At 40.8% G+C, this 16,766-nt stretch overlaps 1 protein-coding gene and 2 long non-coding RNA genes across 3 annotated transcripts in view; 2 read left to right on the forward strand and 1 right to left on the reverse strand.

Annotated features, from left to right (window-relative positions):
* The window catches only part of LOC307154331 (uncharacterized protein), a 780,250-nt gene that overhangs the window by 727,911 nt on the left and 35,573 nt on the right, over positions 1-16,766 (forward strand). The window lies entirely within an intron of this gene.
* LOC307154600 lies at positions 1,566-5,016 on the forward strand. Its single transcript, XR_013820398.1, has 3 exons — positions 1,566-1,596; positions 3,900-4,009; positions 4,783-5,016. It is a non-coding gene; the product is annotated as an uncharacterized lncRNA (long non-coding RNA).
* On the reverse strand, positions 7,604-9,506 carry LOC307154579. The gene is made up of 5 exons (XR_013820389.1): positions 9,419-9,506; positions 8,870-8,957; positions 8,425-8,469; positions 8,053-8,236; positions 7,604-7,707 (listed from the first exon to the last, which is right to left on the reverse strand). It is a non-coding gene; the product is annotated as an uncharacterized lncRNA (long non-coding RNA).

Genomic DNA, 16,766 nt, shown 5'->3' on the forward strand with positions numbered 1-16,766 from the left:
AAAAGATTTAAAACACTTCTAAATCAGCGTTGACATTTTTACAAGATCTGTACGTTGAAACAATATACAGCAGAAATATCTGCCTTTCAACATTATTGTGACAATTAATTAGCATTTCATAATTTTTTTGATATAACAGCTCTTCAGTATATGTTAAAATATAATTATCATTATTAACAATAATAGTTTCAAACCTTTTGCCTTATGTGATTTTGTTTGAATTTACAATTTTGTCTGCTTGCCTAACCGTTTACATTGCATTATTACATTTGTATTCATACACTGTCATGTCATTTGACTAATTAATTAAATAATAATACAGACTGCAAATAAAACTCAATACACCGCTATGTTAACTGTTATTAAACTATTGTTATTGGTTGTTTCGCCGTTTTACTTTGAGCATGATTGGTTAATCTGTCTGTCTTCCAGGAAACTGTCCAATGAGAATGTGCGCGGCTCTGCGCGGCTCAGTCACCGACCGAGAGTAACGGACGTATTTTCAAATTTAAAATAGGCGCGCACTGAGCAGCAGCTGAGCTGCTGCTTGCATTGATTAGCCTACTCGGTCAGACCTGGATTATTTTATATCTGCCTGTTGAATTCTTAAATTTTGAGCGAATTTAAGTTGATATCAATGAAGAACAAAAGCTGGAATGTGAACAGAGGAAGGGTTCGTACGTGGTCTGTAAAAATACTGGCGATATCAGGTAAGAAAACATTTTTCAGTCCTTATAGCAGTCAGTTAAATTAACGTTAACGTTTATGGACATGAGAAACGTTAACAGTCATAGGCTTAATGCAACCTTATACGTTCAATAAGTTATCTCTGTGTGTGTTTTTGTACTGCTGTAGCAATATAAGCACGTATTTCAATGTAATTTAGTACCATCTGACATTGCTGTGTTTTGTTGTTGGTAACGTTGTGTGTTTAATGTCAGCTAACGTTAGTTTAAAAACGCATGAGAGGTAAAAAAGCGTTGGAATGAGTAAAGTGATAAAACAGTCATTTATTCGTTAGAAGTATGTTGACATAACCTCTTCAAACACTGATAACAGTATTGGAAATATATTTGTTTACTTTTTTTTTTTTGTGTGTGTGTGCTTCCCTTGCAATGATACACATTTCTGATGGGATTGCCATGCTTAAAGTTTATGTTTACATTTTTAATCATCATGTAACAACTAACAGTCTCAAAGATGACATTACTAGGGCTGGATTTATTGGATGGGATGCACGCTACAATGTTCCATTCATTCATCAACTGAAAACAGGTTGACTAATCGATTCTTGGGATTTAAGAATTGATATTGTTTCGTAAAAATGAGAATCAAATAAAATCGAGAAATCAATATTTTTTACCCAGCCCTTGACATTACTCAGTTCATGTAGTGTGAATGTTATAATGGCAAACGTTTGTTTTTGTTTTTATTTAAGATTGTTTGAAGGAATGATATAAGAAAATACTGCTTTTTAAGGACTTTTCATTGAATAATTTCTTCTTTCCCCCTCTTCAGATTCGCCAAGGACCAGCTGATTACTGGCAATTTGGTGGAGGATTATTCTTTAGCTGCTACATTGCACTATCACTTCTGGTACAGATTCATTGGCCTTTTGTGTTATTTTTTATTTTACTTGATTTAATAAATTACTTTTAATTAGTAGCCTACAATGTATGGTTAGGATTCTGAATGTTTCTCCACAAATATTATCAGAAATATACCAGGGTTCCCGCGGGGTCTTAAAAAGTCTTAAAATGTCTTAAATTCTTAACTTTAAATTTAAGGCCTTAAAACGTCTTAAAAACAGCCAGATTTTCATCCGCGGTCTTAAATTTCATTTAGTCAGGTCTTAAAAAAGATTTTACCCTCGTTCATTTCCAGAAACGCTGGCCGCATAAAGTTATTACAAAGTAGCAAAAAAGTATCTAAGTCGCTCACCTAGAGGCAGTTCACATATCGCACCTTTTCCGCGCTCAAGTTCATTCAAATGTAGGCGCGCGGTAAGCGCACTTATAATTGAAGCGACGCGCTCGTTTTATTTCCAGGCGCAGCAACATGAAAAAAGACATGAAGGATGCGGGTGCACCCAAACACTACGGGTGTTTTTCTCTTCTCCGTAAATAAATCTTGTAACAGAGCTACAGCAAGCGTTTTTCGGCTGTGGAAATCCATTAGGCCGTGTGTCCACCAAAGCGTTTTTACTCGCGGCTGGCGTGTTTTTTCAATTGTTTTCAATGGGAGCGCCGCGTTTTTAAAACGCCATGAGCGTAACGAGGCGCTGAGCGTCTTTTTCACGCTGAAGCGCTGAGCGTTCGGCGTTTTTTACTGGTCGCCGAGAGTTGAAGAATGTTCAACTTTTGGTAAAACGCAGCGCTCATCACTGTCACTTTTTACCCAACCGTCCAATCACAGTGGAAGAGGGGCGGGACTAATACCACACCGACCAACCGCGTCCGCCACATGATTCTGCTTGTACAACGTCAACAGATGACAACAACAAGCATAATAACGGAACAAAATCAAGAGCCAGATAAAATACATTACATTGTATTGACATTTTAATATAGAATCAACACAGAAACAAAATATGTGTGAAATGAGATACTGACTTTCGCGGATATTCCGTATCATAACAAGCAAAGTGTCTCGGTCTCAACCGTCTCAACTGAAAAAACGCTGCGCTGCCAAAACGCTCGAAAGCGCCCACAGCTGAGCGTTTTTAGCAGAGCGCCTAGCGTTTTCAGCTGGCTAATAACGCTTTGGTGGACACACGGCCTTAGCCACTAAAACTTTTTTGTCATTGTGGAGTTGCATAGCAACGACAGACGCCACGGGAAAATCGGACCAAATTTTACTTTTAATAATAAATTTTATTTATCTTAAAGAGGTTTATCTTTTTATAAAAACCTTTTTTGTCAACTTTATTTGAACTTGTACATAGTATAGTATATAACATGTTGCAAGACACTTTTAAAATCTGGCTATCATTTTTAATCGTATTATTTTAATGTTTATGTTAGTGCGTATTGATGCTAATTTTATTTGTTATTTGCTGTTTTTCGACATAAAACTTGGTGAATTGATTTCATTGTGTAGTATTAGTACTTTTTGAACAGGATTCTGTGATAAGTGATCATTTTTGGCACTATAATAATTAAATGAAATGTTCATGCCATTTCATCTCTAATTATGATCAACTATGATCAACTAAAATCATCCAATTATGTGTTTTTTACAGTAGGCCTATAATATGCAAAGTACAATTTTCTATAAAAAAAATTATATCTAATTCTGTTCTTTTCTCTGACACGCATTGTTGGGTCTGGAAGGTTACTAATGTGATTGCTTTATATGTAAATTAAGTTAATGCTTTTTCAATTACTGAATTCATTGAAATAAAATGAATTCTTTGATTTGAATATTTTTTGGCAATGCGTCGTGTAGGTCTTAAATTTCAATCTTTATGGTCTTAAAATGTCTTAAAAAGGTCTTAAATTTGACTAACTGAAACCTGCAGGAACCCTGTATACGGAGCCCCCAGGGGTCAGGCAAATTGTTGAAACAATATAAACCTGCATTGAAAGATATAATTCAAAGAGCAACAGACCACAACCCTCTCAGCTCAACACCACAATTTGTTGATTTCTTCATCTGTTTTAAAGATGAAATCATGACCTTATCATTATAGTAATCGTAACTGACACATGGGAGTAATATTATTTTTTTTACAATTCCATGTTGGGGCTCTGAAGAATTGCTTGTGTGAATACATAAAATGTGTTTTAGAATGGATAGTGTTGTATACTTTGTTTTCTACCCGACTAATTGAACTGTAAAGTGAAAATCTTGTACATGACTTATTTTGTATTGAGTTTTTCTTGCTTTTATTTATACAGGATAGTACAGACAGCAGGCAAGAAGTGAAGAGGAAGTGATGGCATCAGGAGCAGCACAACCAAAAGCTTGTGACCCCATGGAAGTTGTCCGAGTGCGTGGAAGAACAAGTGTAAGTGCAGAAGCCGATCTTAGGATGTAGTGGAGGAAGTGTATATGAAGAAGATATAAGGAGCCAACTTGTTTAGTTTTTAAAATTGAACTAAGAGCCAGTGCAAATGTTGTAAAACAGGAGAAATATGTTCTGTAACATAACATTAGAGCGAGTAGACTTTGTAAAGTTGCTACTACTTACATGTCAAGTGATAAGCAATATTTGAGTTGGATGAATGATGGGCAAATATTTGGTTTTCTAACTTGTCCTGGGAACCCTCAGTACTGCACACCCACTTCAGATCTTGCAGTTTCTATAAATGAGCTAATGTGATGAATCCGGTATATTAGATGAGGGAAACGTACAAAGTCTGCATCTGAAAACTTAGGCAGCTGACTCATTGCCTCGCTGCCCTATCAGGCAACGACTTAGCAGGCAGCGTTTACACACTAAGGTGCCTCACAAAACCGATTTAGTTTAGTTTTTATTTATTTGAGCAGTAACCATTCTGATTTCAGACAGACTTATGAGGCAGCATAACGGTTTAATGATCTTCAACACTAATTATTTTTTAGAAATTACTTCAAAGTGGTAAAAGTTGGTCAAAATGTACATTTTGTGCTTCCAATATGTGCAGTGCAGGGGGTGTTCCAGGACAGGTTTGCAAACCCCTTATCTAGATACACTTGATGTGGGGCACCAAAAGGCTAACCTGACACATCTGATTGAACTGTGAAAAGGAATTAAAAAAGTGGCATAATGGTTGACTGATTTATTTTCTCTTTTCAAAGGGCCGTTGGGAGAGCGACAACAGAGGAGTGAGAAGCTGCACGGTTATTGTTTTGTTTGTGAAATGGTTAATTTTTCAGATATGCATATATATATATATATATATATATTACTTTTTTCTTTTCTTGTTTTGTGATACTTGTACTTGCTTAATAAAGTAACTTTAAAAGTGAACTACTGGTTTCTGTTCATTGAATACCTTTAACATTTTAGTATAGTTTAGTGGATTACATGTAATGATTGTATTTAGGGGTTTACTGTAAAATAAGGTAACCCAAACAGACAAATATGGTAGCCCATATATATACCCGTTGTGGCCCATAAGAGCCCTAGATAAGACCTATCTGGGTCCCATCATCAACCCATCTGGGCAGATTCCTGTAGGCCCTAAATGGGTGCTACCTAGGTTACCCATATGGGCCATATATGGAGCCCATCAAGAGCCCATCATCAACCCATCTGGGCAGACTCCTGTATGCCCTAAATGGGTGCTACCTAGGTTACCCACATGGGCCCGATATGGAGCCCATCAAGAGCCCATCATCAACCCATGTGTGCAGACTCCTGTAGGCCCTAAATGGGTGCTACCTAGGTTACCCATATGGGCCCGATATGGAGCCCATCAAGAGCCCATCATCAACCCATGTGTGCAGACTCCTGTAGGCCCTAAATGGGTGCTACCTAGGTTACCCATATGGGCCCGATATGGAGCCCATCAAGAGCCCATCATCAACCCATGTGTGCAGACTCCTGTAGGCCCTAAATGGGTGCTACCTAGGTTACCCATATGGGCCCGATATGGAGCCCATCAAGAGCCCATCATCAACCTATCTGGGCTAACACATGTGGGACCACCACGGAAACCGCGGCCAAAATTAGCTGGGTTCCCAGTTGGGTAGCCCATGTGGGCCCCGGATATCAGCCCATTTGCAGCCCGTTTGGGCCCCACATGGGTGTGTTGGCTGGGTTCGCTCAGTTCGCTTACAGCTTTGTAGAAGTTAAAAAATGCGCGCACCCGATTTCTGAGCAATATAAATTATCAATAAATTGTAAGTGTTTGTGTGGTTTAGGGGCCCCCTCTGGCAAGGCGGGGCCCTAGGCGACCGCCTATGTCGCCTAATGGACGGGCCGGCTCTGCGCAGCACAAAAGTCCGGCATCATCCATGAATTCGAAGTACAGGCGGAGATAGCAGCGTTACCTAGCTAATTCCTACGACAAGTCCCCTGTTCAAAGATGGCGGCGCTTTTGACGCATGTTTAGAGCCCCAAGGCGACATCTAGTGTATATATCTATGTGACTGCAGAACCGCAGAACCATACGTCATAGCAGTGTGAGGATGACAGCGCCAGCCTGACAGTCTGATGCCGGAAGTGGGCACAGCAAGGCATTTAAACGATTTAATTGAAAATGTAAACTCAAGAAAGCGGGGATTAGCAGTTGGCTGATGCTACGGAAAGCCCCAATCTGTTTGAATAAATGTACAGACCATATGGGTACCGTTGGACGCGGATTACTTAAATAGCCAAGATGCGATTCTTCTTAGCGGAACGTACGGGAGGAGCAAACTATACTCATCTTGTGTCTTTTCACGTTTAAATCGTTTAAATGTAATATCTCAGATATGATAAAATACAAGAATTATGTTTTTTCCTATTAACAAAATACAATATACTACTATTAACAAAATGTTAATAGTTTTTTAAAAGTTAAAATTATACTTTATCAATTTGTTTTGTTGAGTCAAATGATTAACAATATAAATTGAACAAAGCTTAAAACAAAAAAATAATGATATGAAAACAAAGGTTGAGCGTTTGAACATTTGATTTAATTGCTCCAAATAAATAATAGTACTTTTACTTTTTAACTCCAACCCTACTCAAACTTATCCTATGTGTTTGCATGTTTAATGGGATGCATTCATAGATGAATGTGAAATATTATTATAACAAAATATAAATACAGAAATATATAATTGTTTGTGTTTTGTTAGCTTAAGTTTCACTGTGGATTGTTTGTGTAACCTTTAGACGTTAATGAAGATAATTTAATATTTTGTCTAAATCATGCAGAAAACCATCTCATTCCAAAGGCACTACTATTAAATATGTGTACCTTGAAATGCAATGCAAGTCGCTTTGGATAAAAGCGTCTGCCAAATGAATAAATGTAAAATAATATCTATTGCCACTGTATATTAAAGGTGCTGTATGTAGGATCCAGCGGCCTCTAGCGGTGATGTTTCAGATTGCAACAACAGCGCTCGTGCTCGTGCTCGTGCGCGTGCTCAAACTCAAGAGCGCGCACTCACTACCGGCGGCCACACTGAGACTTTCAACACAACGGAGAAAGCATCACACAACATGCTGGAAACTCATGTAAACTCCCACTGCAACATTACCATAATAGGCTACTTTTATCAGCTTGACGTAGAACTAATGCTCCATGCTCGTACCATGATAACGTTACATTGACTGTATTTTGCCGACATGTGGTGTTACCCATAAGAAATTTTACCATGGTATTTGTACCATGGTACAAATACCATGGTACTAGTACCCCGGTATTTTTGACAGTACCATGGTACATGTACCATGGTATATTGATGGTACCATGGTACACATATGATATGCACCATGGTACATAAACCATGGTATTTTTAATAGTACAATGGGACGTGTACCATGGTATGTACCATGGTATTTGTACCATACCTACAACTGTCAAATGTACATGAATTTAAATATTTAGCTCAGGCAAATAAAAAGACAGTAAACTAAAAAATATTTTTCTCATTTTATTTGATTTTTTCCATAGATTTAGCATGATTGTCTTTTTATGATCTTGGCCGCATTTGACAACTTCTGGCGAATGAATCCCTCAATTTCAGCATCCGACTTTTCTGGGAAGACAGATTTAACTTCACCTAAAGAGAGAAAAGAAGGGAAGAAAAGGAAAGGAGAACAGACACGTTACAGATAGATACATTGACATTAAGTACAAACAGGTACATATACATACATACACAGATATTACAGATACAATGACAAACTATTGAGAGTGAAAGAGTAACAGTAAGGGCAACACATACCCACGCCTGCTTTGCAAAATACCTGGTTACCTTAATTTCTTAAGTCTGTATGGCTCACTCAATGTTTTCTAATGTTTTCTAATGTTGTGAAATGATACAACACTACACTACACAGTGCGGCAGGCATTTGTCACTCTTTACGGATGGTACATTACTGACTGTCAAGAAAAAAATACTTACCAACAATCTTTTTAACATCTTCACTGGGGAGTGATGGTCGTGTCTCCCCCTTGCATGATGACCCAAGCCCAGTCACACTGTGAGATGCCATGAATGCAGTGGTGTACAGGCCATGCATCAGATCGTTTGTATATTTGGCTGCTGTGACCTTGTTGCAGCGGTCCCTGATTGCCTGTGGAATATCCTAAGAACATAAATTGGTATCACATTGGGTCATATTACCAAAAGCTTGTTATGAAATAGTCGTGTTGGGGTTCAAAGGGGACAACTAAAATAATTTTGTTATCTTCCTATTTATCTCAGATTTCTATTTGCAGAAGTTCCCTGGTCCCACTTTATAGTATACTTCTGTTAATAGTGAATATAACTTACCAGACAGACAGAACGGTCATCCACAGGCAGCTGTGTTCTGGAAGACTGCATACAGCATTTAAAGCACAGAAGAATGTATGTTAGCCTACTCACAAGAAACCAACAAGAAGACAGACAGACAAAACAGTAGGGCTGTAATCAACAAAAGAAAATCTTGGTCGACTGAAGTCCTGAAATTTCTGACAGCGTTGCATCACGTGCACCTGCGCAATATCATATCAAATATAAATTTGCATTTGACTTTTTCCCGTTAAATGCTCTGACAATTAAATAAATAGTATACAGTGTGTGATTCAAAACATAGCTAGGCCTAACTATCAATTATTGTGCCAAGGTACTTGTATTCTTGTACTATCTCAATAGGTCGGCCATCAATGATAGTGAGGGGAAGAGGGGCTCTGTTTCCTAAAATCAATAATTAATTCGTTAGTTTTGGATTTCCTACCTGTATTTCCTACTTCTCCGGCAGCAGCTTTCTTCAGAAATGTTGAAGTCGTGGAGCTTTCCCTCTGTTATGGGTTATTTTATTGCTGCTGAAATCACAGAACATTTTTTTTTATCAATATTTGTTTACCACTGAGCTAGTTTCAACCAGGTTTCAACCAATTCCTCACTAAATGTAAGTGACGTCACCGATTACATACGTTATGTTTAAAGTTACTTTGTGTAAAATAAATGAGCTCACTTCCAAGGAAAACATATACACATAAGAGGTGATTAAAAGCCCAAACTTTCATAAACAAAAGCTCAACCGAGTTAACGTTAACTTAACGTTAAGTTTACCTCTTCTGAAAACGGTTGAGATGCTAACGGACTTTTCCCGAAGACACAAAACCATGTCTATAAAAGTAAATATTCAACAGAAGCGTATCAATTACTGTACAAGTAAGAGAAGTGTCAAGAACAGTTGTGTGTATTATTCTTGTGATTTTAGAGACTAATATCACCTGAAAGTAGTGAAAACAACAGCGAGAGAGGGAGTTTTCCTGCTTACCAGTCACAGTGGTCCAGCGCCGTTTCCATGGCAACTCTGCGCCGCGGCCGCTCCAGTGTTTGAAAGCGACATGAAAGTTCAAAGTTCACGCGCACGGCCATTGATTAAACCACGTCAAAATCATGCAGCATTTACAAACATCTAGAATTAGAACATTACTTAAATAAAAATCTCATTAATATTAAATTATGAATTTAAAACTGATTTTGGAGATCTATGACTCGTTCATTAATTAATTAAAATAAAATAAAAATATTTGGCTTAGTTATTATTCATTAGTTATTTTTATTTTTGCTAAAGTATAAGCCTAAAGTGTTAATTCCTCTTACCCCGGGCTTAAAGTAAAAAGATGTCTGTACCATGCGACCATGCAAAGTACCATGGTAATATTTGAGGTACCATGGTTATATCTGAGGTAGTATGTACCATGGTAATATCTGTACGGCAGAATGTACCATGGTTATATCTGAGATACTAGGGCATGTACCATGGTAAATCTGAGGTACCATACTATGTACCATAGTAACATACTGTACAGTATACAGTATTTCAGATATTATCATGGTACCATGATAATATCTGAAGTACTATAAAGTATGTACCATGGTTATATCTGAGGTACTATGGTATGTACCATGGTAGGTACCATGGTAAATCTGAGGTACCATACTATGTACCATAGTAACATCTACAGTACCATGCAATGTACCATGGTACCATGATAATATCTGAAGTACTATATAGTATGTACCATGGTTATATGTAAGGTACCATGGTACTACCATGGTACTACTATGGTATACCATGGTATGTACTATAGTACATCATGGTAAAATTTCTTATGGGATATCTAGCATTATTTCACTAACTATTCGTGTATCTTTCACAATCAGCAATGTCAACATAGGTCAATGAATGATAACGAAAACGGTTAGTCAACTAGACTGAACAATTTCAGTGTAACAATAAGACAGTAGGAAGTAATATTACTGTAGGCCTACTGAACGTGTCTGGAACTTTGTATTATAAACAATATGATCGTATAGTGGGATGAGTGACGTTAGACAGTAGATCTAGTTCATAAAATAAAAGTTACATCCTAAAGCACCTGCTTTTTGTTATCATGGAACAGTCTTTTGTATTCATTTCATGTCTCATGTATATGTTATATTTTACCTTGCTGTTTCATTACAGTTTATAATTATTTATTTCAGCATATCTGAAAACGTGTAATTTATCAGAATAAAAATAGCCATTGCATTGGTTTCATTTCAGGATTCTGATTCAGACAATTATGAACCTGTTTTTATACCTAAAACAAAGCGGAGGTCTCTCCATAATTCAAACGCTCTGCCAATGTTGATCCGTGTTTTCGTCCTGAGTCGATCCGGGGTGCGTTTCCCGAAAGCATCGTTGGCCAACTATGGTCGCAAGTTCCGTCGTTCCCAATATAGTTCAATGGACATTGCGATGAACTTGCGACCATAGTTGGCCAACGATGCTTTCGGGAAACGCACCCCCGATTGACGTTTGGCCTGACGAGCTTCAGCAGATAATTTTTTTGTTTGTTTTTTATATTTTTTTGGAGTTTGTGTTGGAGTCTGTGTTGTGCTGGAGGCAGGTCGTTTTTTGGTGTTATCAGACTCCATGTCGTTAGCTGCAGTGCCGTCGCAATAGACGAGACTCGGGAGCGCGCATGCACGTCACATCCGGTGGATTTCGCAGAAAATCCGACCCGGAGACTTCACATAAAAATAGGAATACTGGCCTTCAGAGGTAATAGCAAAACACGAAAAGTGGATCATTGTAATGTGTGATTACAACCCCTTCACAGACGGGCAATAAAAAAAGGATTCATTTTATAAAAATAGTTACATACAGCACCTTTAAAAAAATAACTCCAGATATTCATACCTCCATGAACAACAGCCTTTTTAAAGTGGATTTTAATGTGATTATTCAATTTGTCCCGTTTTGTCTGTTTAAAAATACTGCTATCACAAAAAGGGTAGTGAACATTTCTGCAGCATGGTGTGCATTGCTCCAAAGGTGTTAGCGCTGAACCTCTCTGAATTATGTATATGGTTCTGTAGGTGAAATCATCATAGGATCATAGGAAAATAATGCAACAAAGTTTGTCTCGGCAGATCTTTAACAAAATAGTGTCATAATCCAGCTTAAGTAGGTTCAGTGTTGATTAATTTCTGTTGTAAAAAAAGTATTCATTCAGTTAATTAATCTATATAACGTTACGTTAGCCATTCTGGAGAAAACTGTGATGTTATCATCCAGCTCAGTTCAGTTATAATGGTGTCAATGACAGATCAAAAGTATTGTTGAATATTAACTTACAAAATACTTAGAGCCGTTTTGTATAAGCATAACGTTAAGTATGTTGTATCCAACAAAGATGTAACTTATTTTTAGCTTCTTCTCTTCTTTTTTTCCTTGTTCTACCGTGTTAAACATGAACTCCGTCCACTTCCGGCATCAGACTTTGACCCCGCCCACTTCCGGCATCAGACTGTCAGGCTGGAGCTGTCGTCCTCACACTGTTATGACGTATGGTTCTGCGGTTCTGCAGTTGGTTATTATTGGCAGAGATGACGGGCTCTGTTATTGGGTTCATGGGCTAACAGTGATCATCGCCCCCCAGCGGTGAACCATTGAAATTTCGAAACGTTTCGAAACAGTTATGGCGTTACGAAGCCTCGTTCAGAGCTCGTTTACGGAAATCAGGTGAGTTCCCTTTCGAACGGTCACAACTGCATGTCCCTGACTGATTACTGCAAGCTTCGCCGTAGATCAAGCCTTTCAGTTTGAGCGAGCATTCCTGCCAGCGGATCACGCCCTTTCTGCCGTTTTCTCCCTGACGGCGTCTCACCTGTGGCTATCCGGCGACGACGACTATATCCTTTCTATTATTGCAAAATGTCTAGTTCATCCTGTGCCACGTGCGGTCTCAAGCTGCACAAGGCCGATGGACAAGCGAGCTGCGTTTCTTGTCTGAGAATCACCCACGCGGAAAACGCACTCTCTGCTAGCGGATGTGAGGCCTGCGAAAGCATGCCGATCTCCATGCTGCGAGCGCGGCTAGCTCTCTTACGAGACGGCGAGGCCGCGTCACCTGCGCTTCCCTTCCCGGCACTACTACAGCCGCGGAAGAAGAAACGCCGCAGCCAAAGACCCCCCGAGGGCATGGAAATAAGCGAATGCACGGCGGCCGAGTCCCCACGTGCTTCGCCTTCTCCGGAGACGACACCCTCCCCCGTTCTCTTCGAAGGAGACCAGCACCCCCCCCAGCCACGTGGCGGGCCTTGTCTCATTCGGGGGACCGAGCGACCACGAGGACAGCCTGTCTATCGCTGCATCTGAGGAGGAATGGCCGGGCTCTCTCGACCCCGTCAGAGCTTCTCAGTCTTTAGACAGCTTTGCAGCGACCAGGAACAATTCCGACGCCGAGATGCTTCGGGTCCTAACCAAGGCCGTCGCGGACCTCTAGCTCGAGTGGGCCTCGCCCGAGGAGCCGCCCCGTAGTCGGTTGGATGGATGGTTTCTCTCGGGGCGCCAGCAGGCCCCTCATCACAAACCAGCGCCAATTTTCCCCGAAGTCCGCGAGGAGCTGACTAAGGCGTGGCGCGCTCCTTACTCAGCGCGGGTGGGTTCATCGGTTTCCGCGACACTCTCCTCTGTGGATGGTGCAGCGGAAAAGGGCTATGAGTGTTTGCCGCCCCTCGAAGAGGCCGTGGCAACTCATTTGTGCCCGAACACGGCGGCTAGCTGGCGAGCTAGAGCTACCCACCCCAACAAACCCTGTAGAGTCACTTCAGCCCTCCCTGGACGCGCATATTCCGCCTCCGGCCAGGCTGCAGCGGCTCTACACACCATGGCTGTGCTGCAAGTGTACCAGGCCAAGCTCCTCCAGTCGATGGACAAGGTTGGGCCTAACCCCGAGGCCTTCAGTGATCTGAGGAGCGTGACGGACTTAGCCTTACGAGCTACAAAGGCTACAGCACAGGCCATAGGGAAAAGCATGGCGAGCTTGGTTGTGTTAGAGCGCCACCTCTGGCTTAATCTAACGGAAATCAAGGAGACGGACAAGACGCGATTTCTCGACGCCCCCGTATCCAGCACCGGCCTCTTCGGCCCTGCGGTTACGGGGTTTTCAGAGATTCACCGAGGCACAGAAGGCATCCCAGGCCATGCGACACTTCTTGCCAAAGCGCTCCAGCTCTACGTCCAACAAGGCCAAGCCAGCTTCTTCGCCGCAACCAGCCAAACCAGCGAAGCAGGTATCTCAGCCCCGCCCCGCGGCAGATACCTTCCGCCAGCCGTGATCGGCTAAACGCTACCCGATGCCCCGGCGCCAAGGCCCGCGGCCCAGCGGTGTGAGCGACCTGGTGCCACCGAAGTCGTCCTAGCAAGGATGAAGAGAGAGGGTTCGTGTCTCGCGCTAGCCGGACCGCCCTTAAAAAAACCTGCACTACTTCCCTGCAGCTCCCTGTTTAGCTCAGGCGGCTGGGGATTTTATTATTGTAAACAGGCCCGCAGCAGTGAGCGCGCCTCTACAAACAAACGCCGTTTTCACGGCGACCCAAATAAAGCACAAAAAGAGTATGTTTCACAATCACAACTCATGGTTTCACGGTCCCCCTACACTAGGTGGCCCCCTCCATGTTGTAACACTGTCTCCCCCACAGGCAAAAGCTTGTGCAGTCAGTCAAACACTCAATATGTGCACAAATCACAAAATAAGTTTAATAAGTCCCCTCACGGTAGGCGACTCATCCCAAACAGTGGTTCGATCCTTAGCCACAAGGGTGCAGGCCTGGCAAGCCATCCCCGAAGTGTCGAGTTGGGTCTTAAACATTATAAAGCGAGGCTACTCGCTCCAATTTGCTCGCAGACCCCCAAAGTTTCAGGCGGTTGTCGAGTCTTCAGTGAGAAGCAGCAAAGGTCACGTGCTTCGCATCGAAGTACAGAATTTGTTAGCAAAAGGGGCGATAGAATCAATCTCTCCCGCGCAAACACACTCTGGGTTTTACAGCCGTTATTTTCTAATTCCGAAAAAAGACGGCGGCCTCAGACCCATACTAGATTTGAGACATTTGAACAAAGCTCTCATGAGATGGCCGTTCAAGATGTTGACTATCAAACACATCCTCGCGCAAATTCGCCCGGGGGACTGGTTTGTAACAATGGATCTGAAAGATGCATACTTTCATAGTCAGATAGACCCTCGTCACAGGCCATTCGGTACACGGTCCTGCCTTTTGGTCTGGCCCTGGCACCTCTTACATTCATGAAATGTATGGATGCAGCGCTTTCTCCTCTGAGACATCAGGGAGTTCGCGTGATGAACTACCTCGGCGACTGGCTGGTGCTGGCGCAATCGAGAACAGAGCTAATAGCTCACAGGGATTTGATTCTCGGCCATTTGAAATGCCTGGGACTCACAATCAATGTTACCAAGAGCATGGCTGGACTGGCCATCGGGCATACCGGGCATTTTGCCGTGGACAGACCCGTTGTCTGAAAAGACAACGAAGGCTGTGTTTGGAGACAAGGAATTACTAATTGGAACAGCATGTGACCGCATGTCAGGCATTGTCGCTACACACCTTATAACATCAGTAACTCGACAGCCCTACCTAGAATGGTTTTACTCAGCGTTTTTAATGTCTGCACAAAGGCCAGCTGTGCGAAAGTTCACCTTTGGAGAAAACTGTTGATTTTATACTCAAAAAATTTAAGTATCATTACTGTTAAAAATTAATATTACCCCAGAATGAATTGCATTGCCATCCCACCACAAAACATAGAATAATAACAACAACGATAAATGCTGACCATTTGACAATACTTAATTATATAAATTTTTACTGAAAATGATATAATTCAATAAAACAAAATGTAATGTATGTCATATGACATAGCTATGCATGAATATACTCTAGATGTGTATATAGTGAACATATCTACATTTTCATTCAAACAATTAAATAAAGCATTAATTCAATAATTATATTTTATTTATTGACAACAATGAGAAATATTAATAAATTAATAAATGAATGAATGAAAGTCACCATCACACAATAAACAAATGCATATACAAGTCAACACATGAAACAAAGCTTTATTCAAACTACAATCATGTATGTAGACTACAGGAGCTGAACCCCAAATCCTTCTGCCATCTCAACACAGCAGTTCCCATTCTGCGGCTTTATTCTGACGAATCAGCTGACCGCCAGAGGTGAGCCGTGCCTTCATGCCGGAGGTTGTTGCGTGATGTGTTGTGCTTCACAATCTGAGGCAATAAAGGCAGGTGGAGTGATGGAGGGTCTCGTAAGCGCAGGTGGAGTGATGGAGGGTCTCGTAAGCGCAGGTGGAGTGATGGAGGGTCTCGTAAGGGCAGGTGGAGTGAAGGGCAGGTGGAGTGATGGAGGGACTCATCCATGGCACCATCTCCAGGATTCAGCTCTGGGCTCCTCATCCTCAGTGCTCACACCAGCCTGCTGACATTTCAGATCCTACAAAAATGCACAAACATAAACACAAAAGCAGTCATTTTAACCGTACAATGTCATTTGATTTCAGTATCATTTAGAACGCTTTTTTTCACAAATGCCGCCATCATCTTTCCTTGCAGGTCCTGCTCCACCACAAAAGCTATGCAGCAAATGCACAGAAATCAAGAATCAGAAAAGTGCTGTGATAGCTCTGTTTGAAATTACGATAATTAAATAAACTACTAATTAAGATTTAAATAGTTGTTGTTATTCATTTCTGTAGTATACTCACTCAAAGCCTTTGATGGCAGCATTCAGCTTCATGAGCCACTCTCCACCGGATAAACACACATCTGTTCATCTGTCCCTGTAACATCCAGACAAGATTCACATTACCTCTGTGATGAGCTCAACACTACATTTACATGTTGAGGTTGTTTTAACTTTTTATCCAACATAAATGTTCCTCAATTTATCAACAGTAATGGACAAATAAAATAGATAACTTATGTTTAGTTACTTTATAGATTTGTTCTACATAATAGCACACATACATCACTCAGATGTCTATTTCATGTTGTGATGTGCTCTTCTGCAATACTTATTGAAGATTTTCCCGTCAGATGTAAATAGACATTTAAAATAAGCGTCTTTAAGATGTATATGGTTTATGTAAATCCACTTTAGAGACGCAACTTACTGGAGCTCCCCTGTTAGCTAACGTTATACATAATAAAACGTGTTTTTACAGCAAAATTACAACTATACTATACTGTGTAATGTCTTTACACCTTCAACAATTCAACAGTTTACTCTACAGTTCAACACATGCA

The sequence above is a fragment of the Squalius cephalus genome (assembly GCF_949319135.1).
Source record: "Squalius cephalus genome assembly, chromosome: 1".
Lineage (NCBI taxonomy): Eukaryota > Metazoa > Chordata > Actinopteri > Cypriniformes > Leuciscidae > Squalius > Squalius cephalus.